This window comes from Oreochromis niloticus, unplaced genomic scaffold (genome assembly GCF_001858045.2).
Source record: "Oreochromis niloticus isolate F11D_XX unplaced genomic scaffold, O_niloticus_UMD_NMBU tig00000112_pilon, whole genome shotgun sequence".
NCBI lineage: Eukaryota > Metazoa > Chordata > Actinopteri > Cichliformes > Cichlidae > Oreochromis > Oreochromis niloticus.
The window spans coordinates 13,335-27,906 of record NW_020327061.1 but is presented as its reverse complement, the minus strand read 5'-3'; the positions used below and the strand labels follow the sequence as shown (position 1 = coordinate 27,906).

At 42.6% G+C, this 14,572-nt stretch overlaps 1 pseudogene; it reads right to left on the bottom strand.

Annotated features, from left to right (window-relative positions):
- Positions 1-3,417: 3,417 nt before the first annotated feature.
- On the bottom strand, positions 3,418-6,927 carry LOC109198070 (interferon-inducible GTPase 5-like; annotated as a pseudogene).
- Positions 6,928-14,572: the final 7,645 nt, after the last annotated feature.

Sequence of the window (14,572 nt, the reverse complement as noted above, 5' to 3'; positions counted from 1 at the left end):
TTTATTTTGCCTCCTGACTTAGAAGAATGGATAACTATTACATTTATTAGACTCCTGATTATTGTGGATGAATGATATTGTTTTATGATGCATGATACTGCTGTGTTATAAGAAATGCAGTTTTCAGAGAATCGTGGCCTTATTTGTCTGATTAGAGAAAACAGAACATACTGCACAGGAAGCCAAGGTCATAACTTAGAGAGAAAGTATGTGGATGTTTAGGTTTTATGACTAGGTGGCGCCTCCTGAAGCTATAAGAATGTGAGAACTGGTCAGACATGTTGAGATCTGCTGTGACCCTCCCATCCGGATGTATTGTGCAAAAGTGTTGTATGGAATAATGAGAATAGTATGGAATAAAATGATTGTGATGAGCATTTATACACCGGTGTTGTTAACTGAGGATTTAACAATACATTGATCAATGGCCTGCAGAATCTCCTTATCATATTAAGTGATTCGTAATTGTCACTTCAAGTCAAACTTTATGCTTTCTCCATCTTGAAGTGATTGCATCCTCGCATTACATACTTTAGGTTCATTTTCTGCTGGCAGATAACAAACAAACAAAAAAAGAATGAAGTATGAAAACAAAACTAAACTAAACCTATACTTGTCGCTCTCTTTGAGGCAAGCTGCAGGTTAACACTATTACTAAAAACTTCCAGGAACACATTTTTTAACACTCTATACAGGAAGGCTCCCAGTTCCTATGATAGATATAATTACAGAAAGAAAGAAACAAACACCATTATGAACTTAAACAGGTGCATACACATATATGAATAGAGTTCTTATACTCACAGTTGAAAAGCATCAACTTTAGTATAAATAAATTAGAGAGATAACTCAGAATAATATTATTTAGGCCAACAGGAACGTCACTGAGTGTCTATACTTTGAGTCCGCGGACCGCAAGTTGACTTACATGTTGCCAAGCACAGGATATTTCATCGCTGGGTCACAAAGTTCAAACCGGCGGTTTGAACTTTCCCAGACATCCTCGCGGTTAAATCCACGCAGCCGGTCTCATACTGGAGGACAGACCCGTCCAGACACCGGTTAGGAAAGTTCAAACCGGCGGTTTGAACTTTCCTAACCCTTCGCACGCTGGCAAGGAATGCACGCCGCCGCCCGTTCCTTCACCGATTGCGAAGGCCTGGTCAAACAAACTTAGAGCTGACCAGTTTAACAGAGGCCCGACCCCGGATGAGAGAGAGCATGTACCGAGTCAAAAACTTGATGACGCCATGAAACGGTGTCTGGACGGGTCTGTCCTCCAGTATGAGACCGGCTGCGTGGATTTAACCGCGAGGATGTCTGGGTCACCGCTCTGATCGGCAGCCATGGCGGAGCAGTCTATGCCGAGAAAGACGGGAGAAACCAGCGCACGGGACAAACAGTCAGCCACATGAGTGGACTTACCAGCCACGTGCTGAATGTCTGTGGTAAACTCAGAAATGGCTGCCAACTGGCGCTGCTTGTGTGCACTCCATGGATCAGAAACCTTGGACATCGCAAACGTCAAGGGTTTGTGGTCCACGTATGCAGTAAAGTGACGACCCTCAAGAAAAAAACGAAAATGACGAGTCGCCAGGTGGAGAGCCAGTAGCTCCCTTTTAAAAAATGCTGTAATTGCGCTCGCTGTCACGTACGGCTGAAAAAGGCGAGCGATTGCCAGACACCCAAGATTCGCTGTTCCAGCACCACACCCACCGCTATGTCTGATGCATCGGTGGTCAACGCAATCGGTGCCGAGGGAAATGGGTGGCGCTGAGCTCCTTATGGTGAAAGGAAACCACGCCCACGGCGCTGCTTTCATGGAGCGCAGACCGTGAGCACAGGAAGCTGATGCTGATGTAAATGTTCGCATAGAGCAGGAAACCACACATCTGACGATCTGATCTCGTGACGCCAATCATCGTCCTGAAACAGCAGACTGAAGGTGGATCAAATGAGACAGGCAGGTGGAGGAACTCCTGCCTGTCACCTCCACCTAACACCAACTTAATCCAAGCAGAGCTTTAACACGGCGACAGGTCACATGACGCTGTTAGCGGGACGACGTTAGAGAGATCTGTTAGCACGGTGACATCACAACAGCCATATTATTGGTCACATGATGTCATTAAAAATGACCAAAAGGCTCCAACAGCATAAACACGGTCCGGTTCAGGTGAAGCCAGCAGCTACAGCCACCTGTGTCACCATCCACCTGTCACTCAAAGAGGCCACACCCCTAAAATGCAAACTTTAAGCCTTAATGTGAGTTACAAACACATCCTCCCTCGTACAGCTTTATAAAGGAGGAAATGATCTACGGAGACCAAACAGTTTGGCCCTTTCTCAATTCTCAAGTACGCGAGTACGAACTCATGATTTGTGCAAGTGGAACACCAGCGTGCTTGATGATGTCCCAGGACTGGATTTTTACTGCCGTCCCCTCTTAGTTTAACTGTGATTAATATGTTATGAAGCTGAACTTTAATCTCAGCCAAACTGATTCACTCAGGAACAAATCAAACACTGAAATAAACCAAACATTAACATTTAGAAGTGATCTAAGAGACGTGACACATATCATGTTTAGATTCTCGGTGTGAATGTTCACTGCAGTGCGTCTCCTGTTTCCTCTCCTGCTGCTGTTTGTGGCTCCAAACAAACTGACAGTATTTGGTAGTGAAATGGCGCCACCTCGTGTCTCTATGCGATGCATTTCACTGACGTCACAGCCAGTTAAAGTTAATCCTTCCTGTCTTTGTTACAGGTGATGAGGCTGTCATTGAAGGACTCGGACAGATCTGATGGCTGCAGTCTGTTCTGTTATCTCCTAGATGTGTTAGTATTCTCCACCATTAATCCTTATTCTGTTTTGTGCATAACGTAAATCTACATCACAGAGTCAGGGTATCTAATATTGTGTCCACCCTGCACCCTGTACATGCACACAGGTGGACGACATCTTATGCAGAAGGTGCACTCTGAAACAGACAGGAGACTGTAAGGTGGAGTCAGGGGAGAGTGTAGGTGGTCAGGTGGAAGCTGAAGAAGGAGGAGACAGTCTCTGGGTGGTAGAGTACCAGATGACTGAAGTGCTGAGGTAAGTTATAAATGATATAGTGGTGCATAAACACGCAGAGAGATGCTAACCTGCACACTAACACTGATGTTTATTTATCAACAACATTTTTTTAATGATAAACAGGTGTGATGGTGATAAGTAATATAATTCATATCGTTATTATTTGTATTGTAGTTTCTCACTTTGACCACCAGAGGGCAGTGAACACTCATCACAATCACAGTCAGCTGCAAGTAAAAACAGAACAACCTCTGATTCTCACATTACATCAGTCTGTTTAACTCAGTGTTTCTGATGCTGGAAGCTATGATGTGAAAATATAATACAGCAAAACAACCAGTTTCATCACAATTTATTCAAACAACAAGACACGTTTGAGTAAAGGTAGAAACAGCTCAAATAAATTAGGTTCAGTTAAGTCCCTACAAATCAGAGAAAAGCCCAACAATCAGACATCACTCTGTGACCAAAGACCTGGTGACAGAGGGAAGGAAAAACTGCCTTAACAGGAAGGAGACCCAGGAAGTGCAGCCATCTGCCGCAACTAGTTGAAGGTGGGTCATCGTATCTCCTGATGACTGTCCTGAGGAAGCACTTACACAAAGGAAAAAACATGACAATGACTCAGACTTCTACACTTTACACAGTTCATATCTGAATAATATGATGATGTTTGTTTCTGTATTTATGTGATGATGAGAAAAGTTTGAGTGTGTGAAGCTGACCAGCTGTACAAGGAGACTGGTTTAATGAGGTTCATGTGTGAATCCCAGTTTCACTGAGTTTCATTGCCTTTTACTTCCACGCTCAGACCAGAGCCTTCTTTAACACCTTCTGAGCGTCTTCAGCGAGCTGGTGAGGATAAAGTTCAGAACTCTGTAGGTCGTGACGAAGGAGAGGCTCATGGCTACCGGGATTCCCACTATGGGAATGAATCTGGACACTTCCTCTGCTCCAATTAATCCAGCTGCTCCTCCAAGTTGGGCGAACACCTTCAGGAAGAGCTCTTTAGTAATTTCCTTCGCAGCCACTGGTGAAATGATGACATCACGCAGCTCAGTGTATGACACAGCTGTTCTGATAGCGAGTCTCTTCAGAGATTGGACATCGAGACCAAACGCATGTACAAAATGTGTGACAGCACCAATCAGCACAGCAACATCAACAGCAACAGAAAGCCCGGGAACGGGAACAGCTGCAGCAGCTGCAGACAGAGTGGCCAAGAGATATAAGTGTACCTTTAAAGCTTTTTTCTTCTTGCTGATGACGTCGGGTTGACGTTGGGCATGACATACAGCAGAGTGTCCCTCTTATCTTTGGGAAGCTCTCTCTCTAAGGTCTCTTGTAAGAGAGAGAAGTCGAACTTGTGGAGCTGAAAACTCGACATGAGGAAGACTCGTGGAGACTCGATGCCTAAGTCTTTGAGTCCTGCGTCACAGAGGAAACATGTCAACACGATCAGGTTCATAAAAATAAAAAACGATTAAAAACTAGATTTAAATGATTTTGAAAACTCGACCTCACTCACGCTGAATGCAGTCGTCTCTGATTTTTGTGAGAGTTTTCTCTTTGCTGGAGTCTGAAACACTTTCCTCGGCTCGGATATCGTTGTCGATCTTTGAGCGAACAAAGTAGAAATTTTCTTCATCTTCTTAATCTTCTGAGCGAGTTTCACGTCGTTTTCTCTGAAGCGAGTGTCTGAGATGATGAGGAAGAAGTCATACTTGTCAAACCCAACAAGCTTCAGGTATTTCCTCGCTGGGAAGTCTTTGGTTCCGATTCCAGGAAGATCCCATAAAGTGAGGTTGGGATTATCTGGATGGGGGTACGGTGTGACCTCTGACGTAGTTTCTGTGACACCAGTAGGAGCAGCTCCCTCGTCTCTGTTCTTTATCCCCCTGAAGGCATTAATAAAGGTGGATTTACCTGCACCACTTTCTCCTGTGATGGCGATATTTAACGAGACATTAGTTTGTTTTTCTAAATATTCTTTAATCCTTTTTGCTGCTCCGGCCGTGTCGTTGTTCTTCAGGGCTTCTTTAACTCCAGGAATTTCTTCTGGGCACGAATCATCTGGATCCTCCATGCTGATCCTGACAGAAAGAAAAACATAAAGACTTTTATTCTGGAACGCAGACATGTCGGTAAAAGACGTGTTTATATGAGAAAACACTGAGCCCACCAAAGTCTCTTCCTGGGGTTTGTTGAGTATTTTTACATCCAATATTAACATTAATTTACAAATAATATCTTTCTATAAACCTGAAAGTTTGCCTTTTCCTTGACTTGAAAAACTAATTTGTGCTTATTCTCATTCTTGTTCTGATAGGACAGCAAACCTGTCACTTAACTAAGTTTAAGGTAACAGCAGGTACTCACTGGATTCCTCGTACTGTTGACACACACACAGCTGGATCAGCAACAACTGCGATCGGTGCTTCAGTTTGTTCTCACCTAGTTGTTATACAGGTGCAGTACAGGTGAGGGCAGATCCTTAGAGAGCGACCAATGAAAATGCTGCAACCTGAACCAACCAGTTTGTTTTTACTCTTTTTTTTAACTGCAGGTGTTGTTGGAAACAGAGAGGAGGGCTGTGTGTGCATAACAGAGCTGCACCTGCAAGAGCAGCAAACATGGTTAAGGAAGTGAACCACAGACACTGTTTGGACAATTAGAGTTTAATATTTAAAATCCACGAGCACCGCCTACAACAGAGCTCAGCCAATAAGATCACTGTGTTTGCTGCTGTGATGGGCGATGAGTCAAAACCAAAGAATGATCGTTTTGTTGTTTTTAAAGTTCGACTGGTTGTACCTGAGTTTGGGCGGAGGACACACACACACACACACACACACACACACACACACACACACACACACACACACACACACACACACACACACACACACACACACACACGGTTACAGCAGGATGAGTATGTGAGTTTAATGAGTCACCTGACTGTCAGGCTGAAGAGTGGCAGCATTCTTACACTCATCAATCACCCAAAATGTAGACGTAGTTTTAATTCACTTGAAAGCCAGAAAACTAAAAAAACAGTTTTATTTGTTGTTACCGATCGTCCATCTGGGCCTTAGAGTTTCTGATTTTCATACTTTTATCTCATTTAGTGCTCAGTTCTGATAAAATCATCATTGTAGGTGATTTTAACATCCAGATGTTGAAAATCAGTTACAGTAGCCTTTACATTTAGAATAATGGATTACACATGAGGACTCTCATCACAGTAGGTGTCTTTCTGAAAGTGCTGTAACTAAGTTTAAGGATCTGCTGTAGCTCCTCTGAAAAAAAAGTCTCAAATGAGAAGTGGTCCTGGGCCGGCTGAGTCATCTGGATTTTTCCATGGTGTCCCTGTGGTCCCTCCTCTGGCGGAGCCCTCGTCAGTACACCTGTTATACTCACCTGTGGGAGATCCAGGCCAATCTGCAGGCAGTATTTAAGACTAGAAGAGGAATCAATCTGTTTCACCGTCCCCAACCTCAGCTTCTCCAAACCTCCATTAACCAACCTGTCCCTCTGTTCATCGAGCCCCCACTCCAAACACTCACTGCTGTGCTTTAGTTTTACTGTCACTGTTACACACTGAAGGAGGACGAGGTTCATCCAGGTGCACACTGAGGTTTATTGCTCTGAAACACAGCAAAACAGCAGTTCTGTGTTACTGACAGCTTCTGTTACCATAACTGGCCTGTGTTACTGTTGTAAGGGATTACTTGGCCAGTCACTTATTTGTCAGAGTGACTGTCTGCCACTGCCACCTACAGGTTACTGAGTTAAAGCAGATAACTCGTAAGCTGGAGAGGAAATGGTGCATCACAAATTTAGAAGATGATCATTTAGCCTGGAGAAATAGTTTGTTGCTTTATAAGAAAGCCCTCCACAAAGCCAGAACATCTCACTACAACCCTAAGAACAACCCTAGGTTTCTCCTCAGCACTGTAGCCAGGCTGACAAACAGTCAGAGCTCTGTTGAGCCAACCATCCCTTTAACACAGAGGTGGGGGAACTCCAGGCCTCAGGTCCCGAAGGTTTTAGATGTGTCCTTGATGCAACACAGCTGATTTAAATGGCTAATTTACCTCCTCAACATGTCTTGAAGTTCTCCAGAGGCCTGCTAATGAGCTAATCATTTGATTCAGGTGTGCTGACCCAGGGCGCGTTATCTAAAACCACCAGGACACCGGGCCTTGGTACCTGGACTTCCCCGGCCCTGCTTTGACTAGTAATGATTTCATGAACTTCTTTACAAATAAAATGTAACCATTACTGAAAAAAAAATCCCAAATTTGATAACTGCTGATATTTTAGACTTTTTCTCTCTGATCTTTCTGAGTTAACTTCAATAATTACTTCCTCCAAACCATCAACGTGTCTTTTAGACCCCATTCCTACAAAACTGCTCAAAGAAGTCCTGCCATTAATTAATGCTTCAATCTTAAATATTATCAACCTATCTCTAATAATCAGCTATGTACCACAGGCCTTCGAGGTGGCTGTAGTTAAAACTTTACTCAAAAAGCATCTCTAGACCCAGCTGTCTTAGCTAATTATAGGCCAATCTCCAACCTTCCTTTCATATCAAACATCCTTGAAAGAGTAGTTGTCAAACAGCTAACAGATCATCTGCAGAGGAATGGCTTATTTGAAGAGTTTCAGTCAGGTTTCAGAGCTCATCACAGCACAGAAACAGCTTTAGTGAAGGTTACAAATGATCTTCTTATGGCCTCTGACAGTGGACTCATCTCTGTGCTTGTCCTGCTAGACCTCAGTGCTGCGTTCGATACTGTTGACCATAATATCCTATTACAGCGATTAGAACATGCTGTAGGTATTACAGGTACTGCAATACCTACAACCCTAACCCTATCTAATTAGTGTGTGAAGAGGACTGTCCATTTACACGCACAAAGGTCAATTATGGTGTTCCACAGGGTTCAGTGCTAGGACCAATTCTGTTCACATTATACATGCTTCCCCTAGGCAGCATCATTAGAAGACATAGCATAAATTTTCACTGCTATGCAGATGACACGCAGCTCTATCTATCCATGAAGCCAGGTAACACACACCAATGAGTTAAACTGCAGGAATGTCTTAAAGACATAAAGACCTGGATGGCCGCTAACTTTCTGCTTCTTAATTCAGATCAAACTGAGGTTATTGTACTCGGCCCTGAAAATCTTAGAAATATGGTATCTAAGCAGATTCTTACTCTGGATGGCATTACCTTGGCCTCCAGTAATGCTGTGAGGAACCTTGGAGTCATTTTTGACCAGGACATGTCCTTCAATGCACATATTAAACAAATATGTAAGACTGCTTTCTTCCATTTGTGCAACATCTCTAAAGTTAGAAATATCCTGTCTCAGAGTGATGCTGAAAAACTAGTTCATGCATTTATTACTTCCAGGCTGGACTACTGTAATTCATTATTATCAGGATGTCCTAAAAACTCCCTGAAAAGCCTTCAGCTGATCCAAAATGCTGCAGCAAGAGTCCTGACAGGGACTAGAAAGAGAGAGCAGATTTCTCCTGTTTTGGCTTCCCTTCATTGGCTTCCTGTTAAATCCAGAATTCAAAATCCTGCTCCTCACATACAAGGTCTTAAATAATCAGGCCCCATCTTATCTTAATGATCTTGTAGTACCATATCACCCTATTAGAGCACTTCGCTCTCGCTCTAGGGACAGCAAGTAGGCCTGCAGAGTATTTAAAAGTAGAATGGGAGGTAGAGCCTTCAGTTTGGATGAATATAAAGCACCTTGAGGTGACTTTTGTTGTGATTTGGCGCTATATAAATAAAATTGAATTGAATTGATCAATGGTCATGAGAATTTGCATAATTAAGATTAAGGAACTGACCTCCCAGCCCGTTGTTCCTTCAGTGGGCTGGTTTCAGTCATTATGCAAATGTACTGTTTATAAGATTTGGGGAAACCTGCAGTCAGCTGAGACTGAAGAGGTCACTTGGACGAGTGACAAAACGTTTCTCCCACAAAACGCTACGTCCAGATGAACAGAATCAACTTTTGGAGGTTTCTGTGCTTGTGACTACTTGATGTTGGTTGATGTTCAGTTTTACCCCCAGGGCTATATGACCGAACTCCTCATTTTCATTTACTACACAAGGGACTCTTCCCTGCATAAAAGCGTGATATATACAAGGGAAAAGTATTCAGAGCATGTGACAATATATACTGATGCATCGAAGTTGTTAGAAAATAAAAGTGTTTGTTATTCCAGAAAGAAGGTTTGTGATTCAAAGGAGTCTCCAAAATTACTGCGAGACATTCCCATTTCATTTGGCCCAAATTCCCTGTCAAAAGCACCAACCATACATCCAGCAAGACATGAAACTGTTCCACGCTTGTTCTGGAGGGCTGAGTAGGTTTTCAAAACATCCTTATCGTTCATTCTGCTTAACACAGAGGGCACAATGTGAAATCTTTAAACTTAACCTCCTGAGACCCAGTAATTCATTTTTGTGCACTGTAGCCATACACACAAACACCAACATTGGGGAGACAGGTAGCTTTTAGAAAAATAAACAATGAAACACAATAGGGGAGAGGAGGAGAAAAAAGAGAACTCTACCCAGACTGTTTGAGGACAGAAAACAAAAACTCCTGAGCACAAAAAGCACACGGGTCTTCTCACCTTTACACCATTAAAAAACACATGACAAGCAACAGGTGTAGACAGCAACATCCGGTCCTGCAGCATGTCTGCCGACTGTATCGGGAGGAGAAATGTGCGTTTGTATCCTGTGTCCAACTCCAGAGAGGGAGAGTCTTAAAACACAAATGTGGGCCAGAAAATGACTTTTAAGCTTTGCTGCCATTTTGTCTTTCTTTTTTTTAAACTTTTGAACTAGTCAGCAGCAGTCATGCTTGTGTTATAGTCAGCATGCCAATCACTCTGTCTCAACAACATGAAAAAAGAAAAAAAAAGAATGGCAAACAGGCAGGTCCGTCTGCTGATATTGTGTGTTTCATGAAATTTATCGTGTTTGATAAAACGCTATAAAGTCAGACTGAAGTCATGATGTGCAAAACTCTTTATTTGGTGTCTGAACACAGCAGCATTCCTCCTGAGTACAAAAACAAAATGAGAAACAACTGGGCCAGTTCAGTAGGTAGCCTTGCTTCCCCATGTTCGGATCCATGGAAGGATTAGATCACTGCTTCCCAGGCGCTGCATTGGTGCTTCTTTGTATGATCATTGACATGGTGATGTTTCCCCTTTTTAGTCTTCCAAGGACGTTTTCAGACAAGAAACTGGAAACTGCCTGCAACATAGTTTCAGTTAGCAGCACTCCTTCTCTTTATGAAACACGCAGTAACAACACCCCAAGTGTTTAACTTCAAACTTTTAAGATTTTCATTCAATTTAAAAAATACAATTCAGTCATACATTTCTAACCCTAACCCTTTCCATCAAGTGCTGCTCGCTGGAGTTATTTGCTGTGTCCGAATTCAGGGGAAGGATGCTCTGAAGGATCCTACCTATGTCACGTGGGTAGGATGCTTTGGCGGACAGGTAGTCAGGAAGTGAGCGGCTGTGGACAGCCCCCATAGAAACTTTATTGAACAAACAAGGAGTATACAACTAAACAGTGGACAGCCTTCTAGCCTTTGTTCAAGTCCGCCCTCACTTCTGTGTATTTCCGGTCACGACCCAGAAATGTCGCTCCGTGTTTTTGTACATTTTAAATTCTGGAGGAGCTAGAAAAACTTCGCCAGCATGTTTTGTACCTTAGGCTTATCAGAGACAATCATATCCAGGTAAAATAATTTTCTTTAATCTACACACATTTAGGAGTTACTTGGCTAATTTCATGGACTCTCCATTTACATCAGCAATTAAAGGAGATTTAATTGCTGATATTCCTCACTTGAAAATTTGGCGTGAAAACTGGTGGTGTGCTCAAGTGGGTGCTATAGGAAACAAAAGCTCAGGACAGAACAGTTATCAGTCATGTACTTCATACAGAATTTGCATATATTTGATTTCATGTTGATCCTCTGAGTGTAATGGTACATTTTAATTTGAATTTATGAAAACTAAACAATGGATTTTTCTTTCTTTACTCTTCTCTTCTTCTTTGCAGTACCACATCCTAGCACATGCCCCTGTCGGTTGTAGTCTACTTTTAATAATTGTCTACTTTAAGGGAGAACCTAAATCACGTGGCCCAGTGTTTGTTATTACATAACTATTTTAAACATGACAAATCCACCATTCCCCTATGTTATTCATAAATATTGTTAAAGTTTTGGCCATTTTCCTCTATAAAACTTAATTGACTTTTACAGTGGCCTGCAATGGTTGATAGTAACATATTCCAGTCGAGTGATATTAATAGTTTTCTCCACTGTAGCATTTGGCATTCCCGACAATATGAGATGATACTGTCATCAAAATGCAGCCAATTAAACACAGTTTTCTTAAAGCAAACATCAGTAACTCAAAATTAGCAACCAAAGGGTTCAGTCTGCAGCTCCACCTCTCTTGGGAAGCTACCGTCTCCCCCTCTGGTCTCTCTTCTCCTCCTGCTGCTGCAAAAACAAGATAAGATATTAGTCCCACACGTGGGAAATTTGTTTTGTCACAGCAGGAAGTGGACAGTGCAAAAGTTATGAAGCAAAAATTAGAATAAAAATAAAATAAGAATAAATACTGTACAGAATAAAATAAAACACAACACAAAACATCCACCCGTCTGTTGCAGGTGGGTGAATTGTTGCTCAACATTTACTAATCCTAAGGTCGGTGCAGTTTTTGTCTCAATATCAAGTCAGTCTAAACTTTAGTCCACATCACCAGTCCATCACAGTCCAGTCACACATATCCATACCAGATCTGGCTGATAGTGGAGTCCGAGTGTTCACTCACAGCAATATCACGTCATATCAAAGCAAAGACACTTCTTTATGGACTGGATTGACTCACTGCAATCCTTTTAGACTCAGGACTTCTCATGTGATCAGTGTCCCATATAAGTGAATTTCTCCAAAGCAAACTATAATCATGGAGAAGCACACTTTGCAACTGTTTCCAGTAAGAATATTTCATAGCACGTTAAATTTCACTCTTTCAGCCCCAAGTATACGAGAGCTGATTGTTAAATCATGAACTCACAAAATATCCCCAGCGGTGTATCACACCTCTCAGATGTTCTTATCTCGGTGCACTGTAACAAAAGCAAACACAAACGTAACCAATAAAATACTAATATAATAACACAATAACACATACTAGGGCCTGTTGCAGACATGTCCAAGCATAAAACCGTCTCTCTCTTAGAGAAAGAAAACAACTCAAACCTAACTGATAAAATCAACCTAGTGCTAAGAATCAACCAGAAAATCCACAGGAAAGTTTTTGCTTCCGAATGAAACAACATCGTTTGGGAATTAGAACCTCAGGTGCTGTAACATGCAGGTTGCATTCACTGCGCCTGGATTTAATTAGTTTCTTATACTTTCTTGGTCTGAACTCAGACTTAAGTGTCACTCTCTGACTCGCCAACTGCGAGCTCTGTTACAATCGTCCACAAATCTGCCCCGGTCTTTCCACCTGCTGTCACTAGATCTATCAAGGGGAAATGCACCTTATTTTGTTTCTCCAGGGATTAAATCTCAATCATAGCAAATGCATTGCTCCGAATTATACAGTTTACCATTTTCACTCTGTACCACTGCTCCTCATATCTCTCATCAGGCTGTGTGAGGCACAGTGAACAACTCAGTCCAGGCCTTGAGCAGCCATAAACATCCCGAGGCATGCAGTCAGGTGCAAGAAACTCCACTCTCTCACCACACAGACATCGTTTACTTAAGCAGAGAATTATAGACCTTGTTTGTTAAATGTACATATGTGCTCTGTGGATAACAAAATGCTTTCCAAGTAATCAATCAGTGTGTGTGTGTGTGTGTGTGTGTGCGTGTGTGCAGCATTTTGCGTATCAGCATAAGCATTTGTTAGCAAAGCATTCTTCATCTTCTGGATCACTTCTCAGTGAATCAGCACTTCGGTTTAGGTGTGTGTGTCATTTCTCACTCAATCAACAAGTGCACATGTGTTTGTCTGTGTATCACCTCATGCTGTGTCAGTCTGTGTGTTCATCACTTTCCTGTTCTGGTGTTTTGGGTAAACCACGGCCTGAAGCGTGCCCTTGGGTTCAGTCTGTTTGTGACCGTTGCTGCTGCTGTTCAAAGTTCAGTCCGTCCTGGTTCTGACCCCAGTTGGTGCAGTCCTTTCTCCAGTGTCCATGCTCGCCGCAGGTGAAACCTGCATCTTCTTCTGCGTTTGTCCGTTCTGAGGTGCCTTTTGACCTCAGTTGCTCCTTCTGTCTCTGGCACGCTCTTTTCTCTGCTCTGTGTTGGTCCGTCACTGCCCTGCACTGTTAATGCAGAGTTATCAAGGTCAGCATTCTGTTGCTCGGCCTCACTTTTCATCCGGGCTTGGTGGGCGTGTCGTCACAGCTCTGTCAGCTGAAGCTGTCTGGGAATTTCCCCCATGTAGTGAAACCAGCCTAGGGTTTAGGGCCCTCCGTCTCCGCTGCATGAGATCCCTTTCCTGCTGCACCGTTGACATTTTCAAGTTGTTGTGGTGGGTCCAGCTGCTGCAGCCAAGGCACACTGCATGTTTTTCTCTCACCACATCTCTTGTTGAGACAAGAACTAATTTAGCTAAGTGACAGAGGAAATGCAACTTTTTCTGGTTTAATTTCAGAAAAAATTGTGGCAATTTGGGTAGGAGATTCATATTAATCACACTCACAGACCTGCACAGTTTTATTTTTCATTTGCTTTTATTTCATTAGTTCTGCCAATTCAGCAAAATTTTTTGATATCATTTTTAACACTGCCGCCATTTTTTTGCTGGATCCTATAAAAGTGAGCAAACAGAAGACAGGAGAACAGGAAAGAAAAAAAATACAAACATTGCATGAGTAAGTAAGCATCACCAGCAAACATCTTATAAAATAACCTCCATTGAACAGGGTTTCTCTTTGAATACTCTTTGTGATGGAGCACAAAACAGCAGCTACAGTGTCACATTGTTGTTGAAAAGTCTGGAAACACCAAATGTAAGTCGACTGAAAGTTTTACTGCCTCTTTCTGCAATCTGGCCTCCCATGTTGCCAATGAGCCTTTCATTCCACTGCTGTGTTTTAGTCATTGGATTATTTAAAAAAAAATAATAATAATAAAAAATGCATCAATTATTTTGTTTAGTTTTAAGAATGTGCAGTTGGTACCTCCAGGACAATAACAGACATTATTTTAAACTCTGCAAACCTTCAATGTATGCTTTTATTCTAGAACAAAGTATTCTAGAGCTGTATACTTACGGGGCCCGGCGGCTCCAGCTCCAGGGGGCCCGCCGGCGGCGGCTCCAGCTCCAGGGGCCCAGCTCCAGGGGGCCTGCCGGCGGCGGCAGCCTGTAAAAAACAAAGAAGTC